General features: G+C 32.5%; 1 protein-coding gene across 2 annotated transcripts in view; it reads right to left on the reverse strand.

The window, feature by feature from the left end:
• LOC113512171 (torso-like protein) overlaps positions 1-15,794 on the reverse strand; it is a 72,424-nt gene extending 56,630 nt beyond the window's left edge. For both annotated transcript variants that reach the window (XM_052893792.1, XM_026895973.3), the window contains exon 1: positions 15,368-15,794. The gene's annotated coding sequence lies outside the window, so the exon portion shown is untranslated. The remainder of the gene's footprint in view (positions 1-15,367) is intronic.
• Between the last annotated feature and the right edge of the window lie 121 nt (positions 15,795-15,915).

Genomic DNA, 15,915 nt, shown 5'->3' on the forward strand with positions numbered 1-15,915 from the left:
AAGGAAACTTTTGGAAATTGTGCGTGTGCAGCTAGCTTAACTCTCTTGTAATCGTGTGGGAAATAATAAAAATACCAGCTAAGAAAATTCACCTTCACCTAATTGTTATTCAGGGGACAACTTTGGGTCCCTCACGGTTGTACTTTGTATAAGATTCCTTAAATCGAGGCCGTCGTGGGTTACTGTGAGGAATTGTAGAAATACAAATAAGTAACATTTGCATGCGGTGCCTATTCGCATATATTGCAACAACTTATTGGCGAGAGGAGAATATTTTCCTTAACATTTTTAATCTGTTCCAAAAGGACGTACTCAATAATTCGACAGTACTTTTTGTGGCTACGTAACATGATTACGTCGCTAGTTGCGAATCGATTTGATAATTCTTTTTTGTAATTGTTAAGGTTTACACCCGTGTTCCGCCGTGTGGTCCCATATAATCATAGGTGGCATAGAATTTATCCTACCACTAGTCTACCACCCCTTTGATTTCCATAGGTGCCGTAAGAGGTGACTAAGGTAACTTAGCGGTAGAGAGGCAGCCAGCAGCGTCTCTCTTAAAACATCTCCAAGGCCTAAGTGGTTGCCAACCCTCCTGGTGAGCGTGGCAAACACTGGCAAAATTCTCCTTATGGGGATGTCTTATGTTCAACAGTGGATGGTTTACAGCTGATATGATAATGAGATGATGACTCCCATGTACTATATCAATTTCGTGAAGATTGTTCTCGCGTTTTTTTTTTTGCAAAATTTTTATCTACCTTGAGCAATTCTGTGACGTAGCATGTTGCTTTATTCACATTAATATTTTTTGTTACTCAGTCACAATTAAACAGATTTAAATAAAATTTGGCACATAGATAGATTATATCGTATCTTAACATTAATATGTGGAGAGAAAGAGATTGTTAGTAGTAATGGGGTCTAATTGACCCATTGCTAGCAATACACCCTATCAGGTCGACCTCCACGCGGTTCCCCCTGGAAACCGTCGTGGTTAATTCTAGTGGAATTCGTCACGATGGGCTAACTGATCTGCCTTTTCATTCTCACTTATTATCCTTCACTGGGACCCCGCCAGCGTATCTCGATAGCGCAGGCGGGGTTATCAATCCATTATCACCCACCAAAAAATATATTAATATGTAGATACGTGGTAGGAAATTGTTGTGATTTATCCGGTATTAATGCTTGCGTAATGGTTAATAATGAATACGTACAGCTAGATAGAATTTTCGAAAATAATATATAGTTACTCGTTGATAATGTAGTTTTTTAAAGGTGGAAGAATTTTTAAATCAGTTTAGTAGTTTTTGAGTTTATACATTACAAACAAACAAACAATCAAATCTTTCCTCTTTGTAATATTAGTATAGGTTTTATCGATGAACTCTACAATGTAAGTATTATTCCAAATGTCGGGATAATTATGTAAATAAATGTTTTATGTAAAACCGGTTTTATTAGCGTGTTATTTACACGGGTGTAAAACCGGTTTAAATCATTTATACTCGAGATTGAACTGCCTTTATTGATGACTATTTTAAGTGCTTATAGATTAATGTTGATTAGGCGTTTATTATATTGTCAAATCGAATAATTATTTAACCATTATTATCTTATTAAATTTATTAAACTACTTATAATAAGTAGTTGTAACTAAATAAAATAAAGTTTAATAAGTTGTTTACGAATATGTTTAAAACATATAAAACAGAAAGGCGCTTATAAGCTGATATAGTTTTTAAATTTTAATATTAATCATGATGATTTAATATGGTATGGTATTCAAGGTGAGGCAGTGCACTCGGAATAAGAAGTAGTTTTGTTACTAAGCAAATCTGCGATTAGCATATCCACAGATTATAAAGCGCTTAATACCAAATTGTAAAACGAATTAAATGCAGTTGTTTTTTTGCTGTAGGTGGCGGGAAGTGAAGCCTGTTTTTATGGGTGATATTTAAATGGTAACCAAACCTGCGCGGGGGGAAAGAGATTGTTAGTAATGGAGACTGAGAATCCCATTGCTAGCAATATACCCAACCAGGTCGACCTCCTCGCGGTTCCCCCTGGAAACTATCATGGTTAATTCCTGATGAATTCATCATGATGGGCTAACTGGCCTGTTTTCATTCTCATCTATCACTCTTCACTGGTGCTCCGCCAGCGTATCCCGTTAGCGCAGGCGGAGTTACCATACCATTTTCACCCATCAAATATATATATATATATATATATATATATATATATATATATATATATATATATATATATATATATATATTTGTATATATATATATAATTTGATTAATTTAAGAAAAAATAAATTAAGTATTACTTTATATAAGATTAGCCCGTCACTTCGTATGTATGTATTTTAAAATCATTTCTAGGTGGTATATCAAGATAAAATTTACACTTGATTTTAAAGTAGAGGTAAATCTTCAGTAATACATCTATTCAAATCGCATATAATTTGTTGTAGTAGTAGTTACGTGACGATGGAACAAACATACAGGCAGACACACAAAATTTCCTATAATTATTGTGTTGGTTTCTATTGCTACATAACATTCTTTATTCTTTCTTTATTCTTTATTGTACACAAAAGGTTATTAAAATGTAAAAACAAACATACTAGTGCACAAAGGCGAGCTTATCTCCAATAGAGATTTCTTCCAGCAAACCCAATATGAGAAAACTGACAGTTCATTAGTAGTTACAGTCACACATGTGTACCATTATTATATGTTAAAATTTCTTAATAATAATATCATTAAATCAACCTTTCACTCTCCATTTCTTAACATAAGCCACCCTTTTGGGTAATTTTACGATAGTTGCCACGCTTGTCAGGCGGATTGGAAACCGTAGTTAGGCTTTGAAGATGTTTTAAGAGGGACGCTGCTGCCCATTTCTCGCCCTCCCCCCTTAGTTGCCTATTACGATATCAACGGAAAAGGAAAGGGTGGCCTGTTCTATTCCGGGTCTATACGGCACAATAATATAATATATCAATTTTTTTAAAATATCTCCTATGTACAGGCATCGTCTAATTATAATTTTATTACATACGAGTACTAGCGGTCCGTCCCGGCGTCGCACGGGTGGACATTTTTAACATTTCCTTTCACTGCTCTGCTCCTATTGATCGTAGCGTGATGAAAAGTATTCTATAACCTGCCCAGGAGTATGAAGAATAATTGTACCAAGTTTCATTAGAATCCGTCGAGTAGTTTTTGTTTGTATAACGAACATACAGACAGATAGACAACAATTTTACTGATTGTATTTTTGGCATCAGTATCGACTACTAACCACCCCCTGATAGTTATTTTGGAAATATATTTCATGTACAGAATTGACCTCTCTACAGATTTATTATAAGTATAGATTTTAGAAAAATTTTGCTACTATTTTTTTGGTACAGAATTTTCGTCGACTAGTTTTAATGTATATATTTGTTTGGAAATTTGAATTATAAAAGAATTATTTACAATATTGCGCTTTAAGGGTAATAAAGTACAATTAATTAAACAATGGCCGTTAATTATTGTTACAATATTGCGAGGTGGCATTGATTGAAACAAGAATTGCTAAATGATCTCGGATAAAGAGTTCTGCAATCTTTTAGATACCTATGACTAGAACGCACTAAAAGGTTTTTTATCTTAGTCTGCATTTAAATCAAAGATTATCTTTTGTTCATCACTTTGATTGGGTAATGGGACAATAATGAGTATTGACGGTGAGATTTGCACAATTTTCTTTGATAGCACAATACATATTTGCTGCTGATACGAATGCAAAATTATTTTATGGAAAATAGAACAAATCAGATTATATCTCCTAGTTTGTTAAAATTAAAACCATTATTGAGAAATCAATTTATTATTCCGTAATGTTTTTTGAAAAACAATCATTGTGATCGATCTACCTCATATCCTTAGACTTTTTATCTATGGTATAGAATACATTGCCGCTCTCAAGGACTACGTGTTATTTCTGGCATAAAAGGCGTAACAAATGCATCTCGTAATTTTGGGGTCTACCATGAAATTCCAAAGACTTGGACTCAAATTTGAAACACGGATAAAAATTTTTTGTTCCTTTTTCATCGCACGCACGTAATTTTTAACCACGCCTGTGGACGTAGATTGATATTTTGTTTGTCCATAAAATGCCCGATTATCCAAAAATTTTACCATTTTGACTGTATTTACTTTCATGACTTTAATATAAAATTCTTGTCTCCGTTTGACTCCGAAATGTTGGATAGTAGCAGATATCATGGTAGTATTGTTTGTATCATAGATTACACTATTTCACGTATTTCTATGTATTTTAATGCAAAATGTAGGTAATTCAAATATGATATGTCAAATCTACCGTCAGTTCGGAATGATTTCGAGATGAGAAGAACTGACAAGAAACACAGCTCGGATTCTTTTCAATAATATGGTAGAACTATCATCTATTTAAAATGCTACGAAACAAACAGTTCCTTCGTCTTCGACACCATATTTCTGTCAAGTCATCAGTTAACACCAGACAATTGACCTAATGTGTTGTCGCGTCTCTAAATTGGTGCTTCCTGTCTGTCTGTAACCAAATGCTATATTGGCAGTTGATCTTTTAACCTAAATTGTACGATAATCATATTAACGGTCCAAAGGAAATAAATAATGTAGATATTCTAGCAACTGTAGCTCAGTTAATATTTAAATAATAAATTTAGAAAATTGTACAATAATTTGTGAAATGTAACTTCATAGTTAGCTGTTTATTATAATTATAAAATGGAAGAGGCATCTACTGTGCTAAGCTGGGAAGACTAGGAATTTAGCGCGCAGGGGCGTGCTATGTATGTACATTCCTGGCACAAAATTTTTACTAGGTAGTTTTGAGTCCTCCACACTAGGTATGGGCACTTAAATTACACTTAAATATTCCTATTGTTTTTGAATTCATCTTTCGTTGGAAAAAATACTTCATTTTAACTAATAAAATAATACTTTAAAAGGACGCTTTAAAACGATTTCGACTGAAACTTGTATATTTGAAATTAATATGAATAAGTAAATATCCTTAATTAATAATGCGATAATAGAGCAAGTGACATTTTGTGAGCTCAAGTTTATCAAGAGTTTTGTGGACAAATATCTTGCAAGGCTAAAATAGAAATAAGATTGTTTGAACAACCAATTGCGTCTGAGGAAAGAGCAGAAAATGTTTCGAAATCATTTGAACACAATGAGAGTTTGTTCCATAGACAATTCAATAATTGTAAAGAAACAATGTTTCCGTTAATATCTATGGTATTTCGTGACTAGATTTGTCAATGACCGCCGTGGGTCGGGGGCACGACTTATTACAACTCGCTTTGGTTTTATTTCAAAAGGCTATGAAAATAGTATTATTTTATTTACAATGCTCATTATTTTTCTTATGAATAATATTAATGATATTACGACTGCTATTTTGATATAATTTTGTATATAATTATTAACGTTTAATTTGTATGATAATAAGTAGTACGATAAAGAATTACAAAAATTGTTTTTATATTTTATCTATAAAGTTATGGTCAAAAATAATAGCTACAATTCAAAGGGTTTGTGAATTACCTTCTGTAATTCACAAACCCTTTGAATTGTAGCTAAATTTTGTAGTCTAAAATGAAATTATTTAAAGTTTTTTAGTGATTTCAAAACAGACTTCCAAATCTTTCTGTTCTCCGTTCACCTGGAGTTCTTTGTGTAGGTATGCGTTACCTACACAAACTACTATACTTCTCCAATTCTGAACCGATTACGATTATTCTTTTTGCGTAAATAGGGTTTACTTTATAACCTTTTACATTTTTGCGGTTGTCTTTACTATCAATGAACACAATTAACTTAATAATTTTATCACGATTGAAGTTGCATTGACTTTTTACGTATAAATGTAAAAATATAATACAGTCGAACTGTCTGGGTTATATTTTATTTATCAGAAGATTCAGAAGTGTGTTTAAAAGATATTTTTGGTGTCCTTTGATTTTTCTATTCGTATTTCTATTTACTGATGTGTCAGTTTCTGCGGTGGATTGTGACAGAGTTAATGAATCATTCTGCTTGAAAAAAAAAAATTCGTTTTAGTGAATAAGATTATATTTCACAAAAAAAACCGACTCCAATTTTAGCAAAATCAGTTATTTTGTTTTAAAAATTAAACTACTGAACCGATTTTGATCAAATTTCTTTGGAATCAATCTGTAAGTATATCCTTTCAAATAAAAAAGTGCAAATCGGTTTATAACTCTCCGAGTTACGAGGTAACAAACATGAAACAAATACAATCGAATTGAGAATCTCTTTCCTGAAGTCGGTTGAAATTAAAGTAATTGTCATCTTTATTTCATCTTATAGACTTTGGATAAAAAAAATGATAATATTAGAAAACATATGTAGTCTTCCACAAAAAAAAAAGTTTTGTTATAAATACCTGACCGGTTACGCCGTTTAGGACATTTTTGAAGGTGTAATTTTTACGTTAGTTTTTTTTCGAGCAATTAATTGGAAGACAGCTGGAAATTATTATAATATAAATATAAAACTAATTGGTGCATTTTTTAAAACTTTACCTTAAAATTTACTGTCTTTATTGATATATTATTTTTAAATTGTACATATTTTTTTTATTCTATGTCTATATGTCTACAAAACACAGTGCGTTTATTAGTTTTCCGTAACTTATGTATATATATGTCTTTATTATTAAATAAAGATATAAAATAAAGCATAATTTTTTTTTGTAGGAGAACGGGTATTTTTTAATAATATCAATATGAATACAAAGTTCCACAAAAAACCAACAATCACAACTATTAATATACTGAAAAACAAGTAGATAACTATTACTAACGACAATTCTAATTAATAGTACAGACAAATAGTAACATAAGTTAGATACAAGCATACGGCCTACTTGATGGAGCGTATGCTTGATTGCCACCTCAGTGGTATAAAAGAAAAGATAACAGGTTACTTGTAACGGTTGGCAAGTTTTTTGCCTCAAACTTAATGCTATGATTAAGGGTGGCTGGCAAAATATTCTAGCTTCGATTAAAGACGTTAAAATAAATCAATATAACCCTTTACAGTTAAAAGTGTTTAAACCGTAATACTTAGTTCTAATGGTTATTAACAGAAAATTATATTTCGAATTGTAATTAAGATCGTTTGTAGCCAGTGTGTGGTCACATTAGCAAAAGAAAAAAAAAAAAAAACAAAAACAGAAGAGAGAAATAAAAGCAGAGCTAATAGAAGTGAAGCATCTAATCTCGGCATTCACTCAGAAACTGAACATGGCTGTTGTCTCTCGAAACAACCGATTTATATTTAAACGCACGCGTTTAAATCACGCATTTTAAGTGCTTTTTTCGGTTCGGTCGGCTTGTGTTCACCATTGATTAGTATTACTTCACTACTAATGTTTATTTACTCCTATTGCAACAAGTTCTACTTTAAATATTTAAGGTTTTGATGTTCGACGAATTAAAAAAAAAAGATAATTAAGATTGAAAGATTGTGTTGTAAAATACTTTGGACAACCCTAAAAAGTACATAACTCATATGTCAATAACATTTAAAAATAATTAGTGAAGTTCAAAAATAAACTTGACATTTGCTAGACGGACTTTATTTAAGTTCCTTTTCCTTGTCTACAAAGTGGATGAAGATGAAGGGGAGTCACCATGAAATTAATCTAATTTATTGATTTAATAAATTACAAAATAATCAATTTACCTATATTGGAAATTGAAATATAGGCATGCATAAATAAACTTACTCAACACCACCATATTACATACTGGCCTAAGAGGTAAACTTGTGACATCTACGTACCTTGCGGTATACAGATGTCAATCGGTACAATTTAATCGGAAAAGAGAATCATCAAAATCGATGCAAAATATATGCATGCAAAAATATCGTTGAATTGACAACTAATTCAAGTAACTCAACACTTTATTACTAAAATCTAACTTAATTATAGCCGTGTGGTCCTGGCATAGAATGGAGCACTCTTTCCTGCCCCGTAAGTGTGGTAAGATGCGACTATATTGATCGAAGGATGGGCAACAAAATCCTTCTTAAAACATCTCCAAAGCTTAACTGTGGTTGCCAATCCGCCTGCCAAGCATGGCAACTACTGGTAAAACCCCCCAAGGGGAAGGCAATGTTCAGCAGTGGACAGTTAAAGGCTGATATGATGCATCTATCAAGCACATATATCTACCATGATGGGTTCCAGAAGGAACGTCGTAGAAGTCTACCTGACATGCTATATTTTTAACAATGGGCCCACTAGTTCCTGTTAGTATACTCTGTTTCAATTGAACTTTATAAAAATGTAAACAAACAAATAAAAAATTGATTGCATGTTTCAATTTATTACTAATTAAATTTAGAGTGTCTCTGTGAAAGGTAGTCTAGTTTTGTAATAATTATATAACAAAACTTAGTTATCTTTTTATAAAGTTCTATTGAAATAGATTTTCGTCCGTCTGTTCATATAAGTACATGATGTGACACAAACCAGGCAAACGAGTTTACATGACACTTGCTCGCGAACTCGACCTTGGTAATGCATTTAAGGGTTCAGTAAGTAATCATTGCATTTGTGTCGAACGTAATAAAATGTAATAATTGTGCTTATTTACATATGTTTAGCTTGATATTTTTTTAACACGCCATCTACTACCGTGTCGTCCCGGCATAGGATAGGACACCCATTCTTTTCTCGTGGGTGTCGTAAAAGCCGACTAAGAGAGAGCGACGTATGGGCAGCAGCGTCCCTTTTAAAAAATATCTAAAGTCTGACTGTGCTTGCTAATCCGCCTACAAAGCGTGGCAACTACTGGCAAATCCTCCCAAAAGGAAGGCTTCTGTTCAGCAGTGGACAGCTAAAGCCTGGTATTATGATGTTGATGAATGTGCACTAGTTCTCCATTGTATATAATTTGTAAGTCAATATGGATACGTCTGTGATTGTTTATCTACAACAATTTTCAATTTTTCACCGTATTTCTATTTTGCTAAAGGTAGACTAGAAGAGAATACTACGAGTATATAGCATTAAATTCTTCTTTTGTAATGTAGTCAGTAAAGAATAAATAAATAAAAATAACTAATATTTTTATCATCCTTATTACGATAATTATAAAATAATTTTTGTTTCAAGCATTTGCAAAACAAGGTTGAAAGAATTGCAAAACGAATATTTTGCAGTCTCCAACGGCGGTTTTGCAAGGGTGCCGACTTCAACAGTGCAAGGTCTGACATCGATGGATGTTTATTCATGGTCAAATATCTCATTAGATGAAATTAAACAAAAATTTTGCGGTTGTTGCGAGTAATTTTCTGGGATTAATATCAAAGTAAATATGCTTTGGTTCATAAGACTTATTGTAATATTTTATGTATTGTTTATTCATAATCATCATTATATCAACCATTCATAGACTAATGTAAAGAAAGGTCCTGAGTCATAAGACTGGGGTCCATTCCTTCTTAGTATTTGCGGAAGTTTTGCCAGTAGTTGCCACGTTTGGTAGGCGGGTTGGTAACTGCTTTTGGTGATATTTTAAGAATGGACGCGGATACCCATCCCTTTTTTTTTGATGGGTGAAAATGGTATGATATGATAACGGGACACGCCGGCGGAGTAGTGAAGGATGATAGATGAGAATGAGAAACAGGCCAGTCAGCCCATCATGATGAATTCATCAGGAATTAACCATGATAGTTTCCAGGGAGAACCCCGAGGAGGTCGACTTGGTTGGGTATGCTACCCATCCCTTGACCATTAAATTCTCTTAGTCGCCTCAAAGAACACCCATGGGAAAAGAAGGATATATTCATTAATACATGTTTAGACTTCGATTGCACTAATTTGAACGTCAATCAATGAGGTGAAGCAACATTGAATGCAATTATTTTTTCGATGGGTGACCGTATATGTTATTATGTCAGGGTAGGATATAGCTGCGAAATTAAAGAAAAATAGGCATAATATTTAGTTCTTAAGAATAGCAACGTATCAGGGGTAACATGGACGTTGCAACGTTACTATATTATCTGATATGTCCGTGGTGCCGTACATTTATAAACGATGGTTACAACTTTCCATCAGGTAAACCATCAGCTAATATGCCATTCCAATTTGTAAAAAATATCAAATGATGGTAGGTATTTCCTTACACAGTGAGTCTAGGAATACAGTTAGCCCGAGTAACAGAGAGGTATAAGTTTAAATCCAATAGAATCGTTTTTTTCTACACCACGAAAGTTGCACACAAGCATACAGCCTGTCTGATAGTAAAGGATCACTGTAGCTTATAGTCACCTGTAACACTAGAGGTGTTTTTTTTAATGGGTGATAATGGAATGGTAACTCCACCTGCGCTATCGGTATACACCGGCGGGGCACCAGTGAAGGATGATAGGTGAGGATGAAGCAAGTCAGTTAGCCCATCGTGACGAATTCAATAAGAATTGTTCACGATGGTTTCCAGGGGGAACCACGTGGAGGTCGACCTAATAGGGTATATTGCTAACAATAGGGGTGTCAATCTCCATTCCTAACAATCCCTGCAATACCAAAGGTATTAGGGGTGTTACGTGCACCTTGCCGTGCTCTTTCTCTCTTTCACGCAAAATTTACTGGACAGAATTAACTCGTTGCTCGTATTCATTATTGGAAGGTTAATTTCTCAACTTATTAATATTTGAAGGATATAAAGCTATTTTAAATGTATTCATGAATATATATATATCGATTAGGCGACCGAATAGTAGAGTTTTCTGTAAAAAAGGATTTTCCATGAGATCTGGATGTGATTGTTTTAAATACGGATAAACCTTGTATCACCTTCCGTGTGACACGAGCGAATGTAAAATTTTTGCTTGTGCTTACATAAATATTGCAGACGTTCATTGTACAGTAACAATTTGCCATGAGTTGGGCCGTGTGCTTGTTTATATCAGTAAAAATATGAAATTGATTTTTATTTTTTTAGTTATCTTATGACTATTTTTTTTTTATACCACTGAGGTGGCAAACAAGCTGACGGCCCACCTGATGGTAAGTGGTTAACGTAGTGTATGAACACCATGCAATACCAGAGTATACTGTTTCACCCATGCGTTGCCGACCCTGAAGAATTATTGAAGAACCCCATTCTGTAGTCTCTTGGGAAAACCTCGACAGGGAGCTCATTCCACAACCTTACTTAACCAATCCTTATGAAATTTGAGAAGGATATAAAGCTACTTTTATCCCGGTCAATGAATATATATATCGATTAGGCGACCGAACTCGCGGGTAAATGTTAGTAATGAATAAAAAAATTCATAAACTCGATGAGATCTGGATGTGATTGTTGTATGAACTTTTATATCGGCTACCTTGTATCACCTTCCGTGTGACATTGAGGAATGTAAAATTTTTGCTTGTGCTTACATAAATATTTATGACGTTCTTGTGCAATGCATTGTGTACTATTGTGAGTTGGCACTTTGGTGTTATATTTGTAAAAAAAATTCCCATCGTAATATGAATATTTAACACATAGGTATCCACTATTTTGAACGTATCTTCTTTTTATTTTGCAAACAGATTTTGCTTTTCCATGGCGGTGTAGTGCGTCTGGCATGTTTGCAGAGACCAGGGTTAATGATTTTTTTGCTATTTTACGTAATTATAGGGCAAAATTCATTGGCATATTATAAAGACTGTATTCCTCACTGCATACCTGACGGCGAAAGATTTTATAATGAAATAATTTAAATTAGTATTTTATAATTAATGTGTATTTTTAAAAATAATAATAATAGTTTGTATAATTAATAATGTAATTGTAAACTATTGGTATATACCTGAAAATAAAGAGATATATACTTAGATATAAATACTATAATTTAGATAGAGCATCGAATATCAAAAAACGGCTAATTGCTGGCGTTTTTTGATATTCGATTCTCATAAAACATAACGAAAACCTTTGTTTGCCAACTCGCCTGGTAGGCAAGACAATTATTAGCAAAACCCTCCTTGTGGGAGATGCCTACGTCTAGCTGTGGACAGTCAGCGGCATATATGATGATACTAAATTTTACGGTGATTTGTTGAGGTATAAACAAATTTACTTCCTATTTGTATAAAAGTTCTAAGTTGTATAAAAAAAATATTTATAATATTAGTGATTTAAACAATTTGTCTATATTTTTTAGCTATAAGCTTGCATGTTAATTTTTTTTATTTGAAAGGATAAAAATTCAGATTGGTTCTATAGAAATTTTATCAAAATCGATTAAGTAATTCAGTTTTAAAATCAAAATAATGATTTTGCCACGATTGGTTGGCTATTTTATTGTGAAACACAATTTTAATTATGATACGATTAAAGCTACCGACACGGCTTTGCAGAGCAAAAATGCTTAGGAAGCAAAGACTATTACATTAACAAAAAGTTCCGCGTTCTAAATTTAAATATTCTCAATGTATTGTATGCAGTTACGGAAAACGTCTAGTCGTTAATTTGTTCAAAAGATTAAAATCATTTTCACAAAAATTACAATTTCGAGATTTTATTTCTAAAAGTTTCGTAAGTACTATATTACTAAATAATTATTTATTTAATTAATTACATATATTAATAAGAAAATGAGGGTATCCGCAGAACAACCAAAGTGGCTGTATTAGCCCGAAGAATAAGCAAATTAAAATGGCTAATGGGCTGGTCAAATAGCTCGAAGAACCATTAACCGATGTGGACGAAAGATTCTTGAATGGCGACCTCGTACAGGCCAACGCAGTGTATTATTACCCAACTGGATGAAGCGATGATCTCAAATGCATTGCAGGGAGTTAGTGGATACAAATGGCATGGAATCGTTCCTTATGAGTCTATGAGAAGTCGTATGTTTAACAGTTATATTGGTTGATATGTTGCTAATTATATATATTCATTTTGAGAGTGCTTCGATTTTTATACTGATACAATTTTACTAAATACAAAAAATAGAGAACATGGACAGACGATTATTACTCTTTCATGCAAAAACTACTAAACAGATTTGGATGACATTTAATACACGGATAGGTTATATCCTAACATAGGATACTTTATATATTGATTAAACATTATTTATTATTGATTTATATTTATTAGTTTAAACATTCCTAAGAGAATGATTAATACCTTAATATCTAATATGGCCTTACGAAATCCCATTTTTTAATTAGGTAATTTAAATTCAATTCTGCCCACCCGTTATCCAGCTTGGGAACGAGATGGCGGGAACGTATCTAAGTATTGTTTAGTTTGTTTTTATTATGGTAAGTGGTAACAAGACACAGACAGTTAAACATAGTTACGGACCGAGTACATGAACCGTAAAGTTCGTTATGTCTATTCGTATTGCTTGTTTTAAAGATTAAGAGAGGGGATTTTTTTTTATGGATGAAGATAGATACATCCGACTAACATAAGGATGAAGGGTATGTAATAGCGAGGTGGCAGTGAAGGATGAAACGATGATGTCTACAATATAATTTAATGATTTAAAAATTAGTTTTTACTACCGAACCGATTTTTATAAAATTTCTGTGATACCAATCCGTAAGTGTAACAAAAGAATTCTTCAAATTGGTTACCATTTGATAGTGTTATATAATAAGTTAACAGACATAAATAAAAAGTCGATTGAAAACTATACAATCGAATTGAAAACCTCCGTTTTTTAAAGTTGGTTAAAAATATAAATTAACAAATAATTGACCCGATTAAGAGATTTCTAATGTCTAAATAAAAATTATGATTTAATTGGGTATATCGATTTGTAGCTAATTTCATTTATTAGAGAGTGTTTCAGTTGTAATTTCATAAAAAAATATTTATCTTTTCATTATCATAGCTGTATTATACTCTATATTTTTATATCTACCTATTTTTTTTTATTGGTGAAAATGGTATGGTAACACCGCCTGCGCCAACGGGATACGCTGGCGGAGCACCAGTGAAGAGTGATAGATGAGAATGAAAACAGGTCAGTTAGCCCATCATGATGAATTCATCAGGAATTAACTATGATAGTTTCCAGGGAGAACCGCGAGGAGGTCGACCTAGTTGGGTATATTGCTAGCAATGGGATTCTCAGTCTCCATTACTAACAATCGCTTTCCCGCTATATCTACAAATTTATATCACAACATTATTATATTTAACATTAATGATGACAAACAAATAAATATACAAATTATATATCCAACCGGTATGGGCAATATCGATACCTTTATCCTACCATTAATATAAAATTAATGTTGGCAAAAACCATAATATGGCGGTGAGAATTTTTATTAAGCAGATAATATAAGGGGACATTTAAAAAAAAAATTGCATCAAAGTTGAATCGTGATCTGTTAGGGATTTTATATCGGATTGAGACTGAGTTAATCCCACGATAATTCGTTATATGACATATCCTACTTATTGACCTTTATTTTTATATAAGTACATTTCATTTTTATTGTTGACCATCTGATATCCAATTGTTATTTATCATATTTTAAGTCGACTGATAAATTCATAAATGATGGGCTAACTTTAATTAATGTTATTTTATTATTATATAATTTCTCATTTATCACCCTTCATTTTTGTTTTCAATATGCTCTTGACCAGACTTTGTATTCCCGTTAGCGCAGATGTTTTATACCCAAAATACCATTATTATTATTAATATCAAAAAAAAATACCTGAGCAATGTCGATGTTACTCATGCTTAATACAATATTTTTACAACTATAAATTTTATAAGTAAGGGTGTTGATTATAAAATAGATATATGTATGAATAAATGTTTACCTACTGTAATTTATTTTATTTTGTTTATAAGAATAATAAATTAATAAATATCTACTGTATACACATAACGCTACCTAATTCTAAACTAAGCAGAACTTATATTATACTAGACAATCTTTTATTTCTGCTTCTCTTCTTTGTTTATTATTATATTTAATAAACATCGAGACCAATACAAACAGTCATATATCATTAATATAAAAATTACATTGTGCTGGAATCGAACCCGCGACTCGCAAGGTGTGGCAGTTTATTAAGCTTCTACACCACCAAGGCCTACTGTGTTAAAATAATAAAAAAGTTTGCGCAGGAATCCTGTACCTGTACAAAATTTTTATAAAATAATTTCATTAAATATTTTTTTAAAAAGAATAATGGAGGGGAGATATAACACCTATTTTACTATGTATCTAATTTACACCTATTTATCTAAATTAATTTAATACTTACCGGTTGTTTAATCCCATGAAATATGAAATAGTTTTCCTAGAAACACAAGGATGGTTATAACAACATCCTTGCAAAGCTATACCATCAATTGCATATACATTCACAAACAATAGCGACACACGACAGGAATACCGCGAATTCACAACAAAATAAACTTTGAATAAACAATGTAAAGTTAATCTCAAAGTACTCAAAGTTGTAATAGAATTGCTTTAAACACTTGTCTTTAAAAAAATGTATTGTCACATATAAAGCTGTTACATGCTTAGTGTCATTGAAAACTGAAGTAGTTTTTACGTATACGGAGTTCGGAGATATTTTTAGAGGCAACCAACTGAGCGCACCATAAGCGAGCACTCAAAGCAAATGACTAAGTAAGGTACACCCCACACCGTAGTCCGTAACACGTTTTGTGTTTACTTCATTTCATTTGGTTAGCTTGTGAACTGGTTGAACTTCGGTAACAGCAAGTTGAATTTAAGTTTACTTACTATAACCACCGCTAGATGACACTTGTAGTGTTAAACAAACACTGCCATCTAGTAGTA

The sequence above is a fragment of the Galleria mellonella genome, unplaced genomic scaffold (assembly GCF_026898425.1).
Source record: "Galleria mellonella isolate WM207_F2 unplaced genomic scaffold, CSIRO_AGI_GalMel_v1 utg184, whole genome shotgun sequence".
NCBI lineage: Eukaryota > Metazoa > Arthropoda > Insecta > Lepidoptera > Pyralidae > Galleria > Galleria mellonella.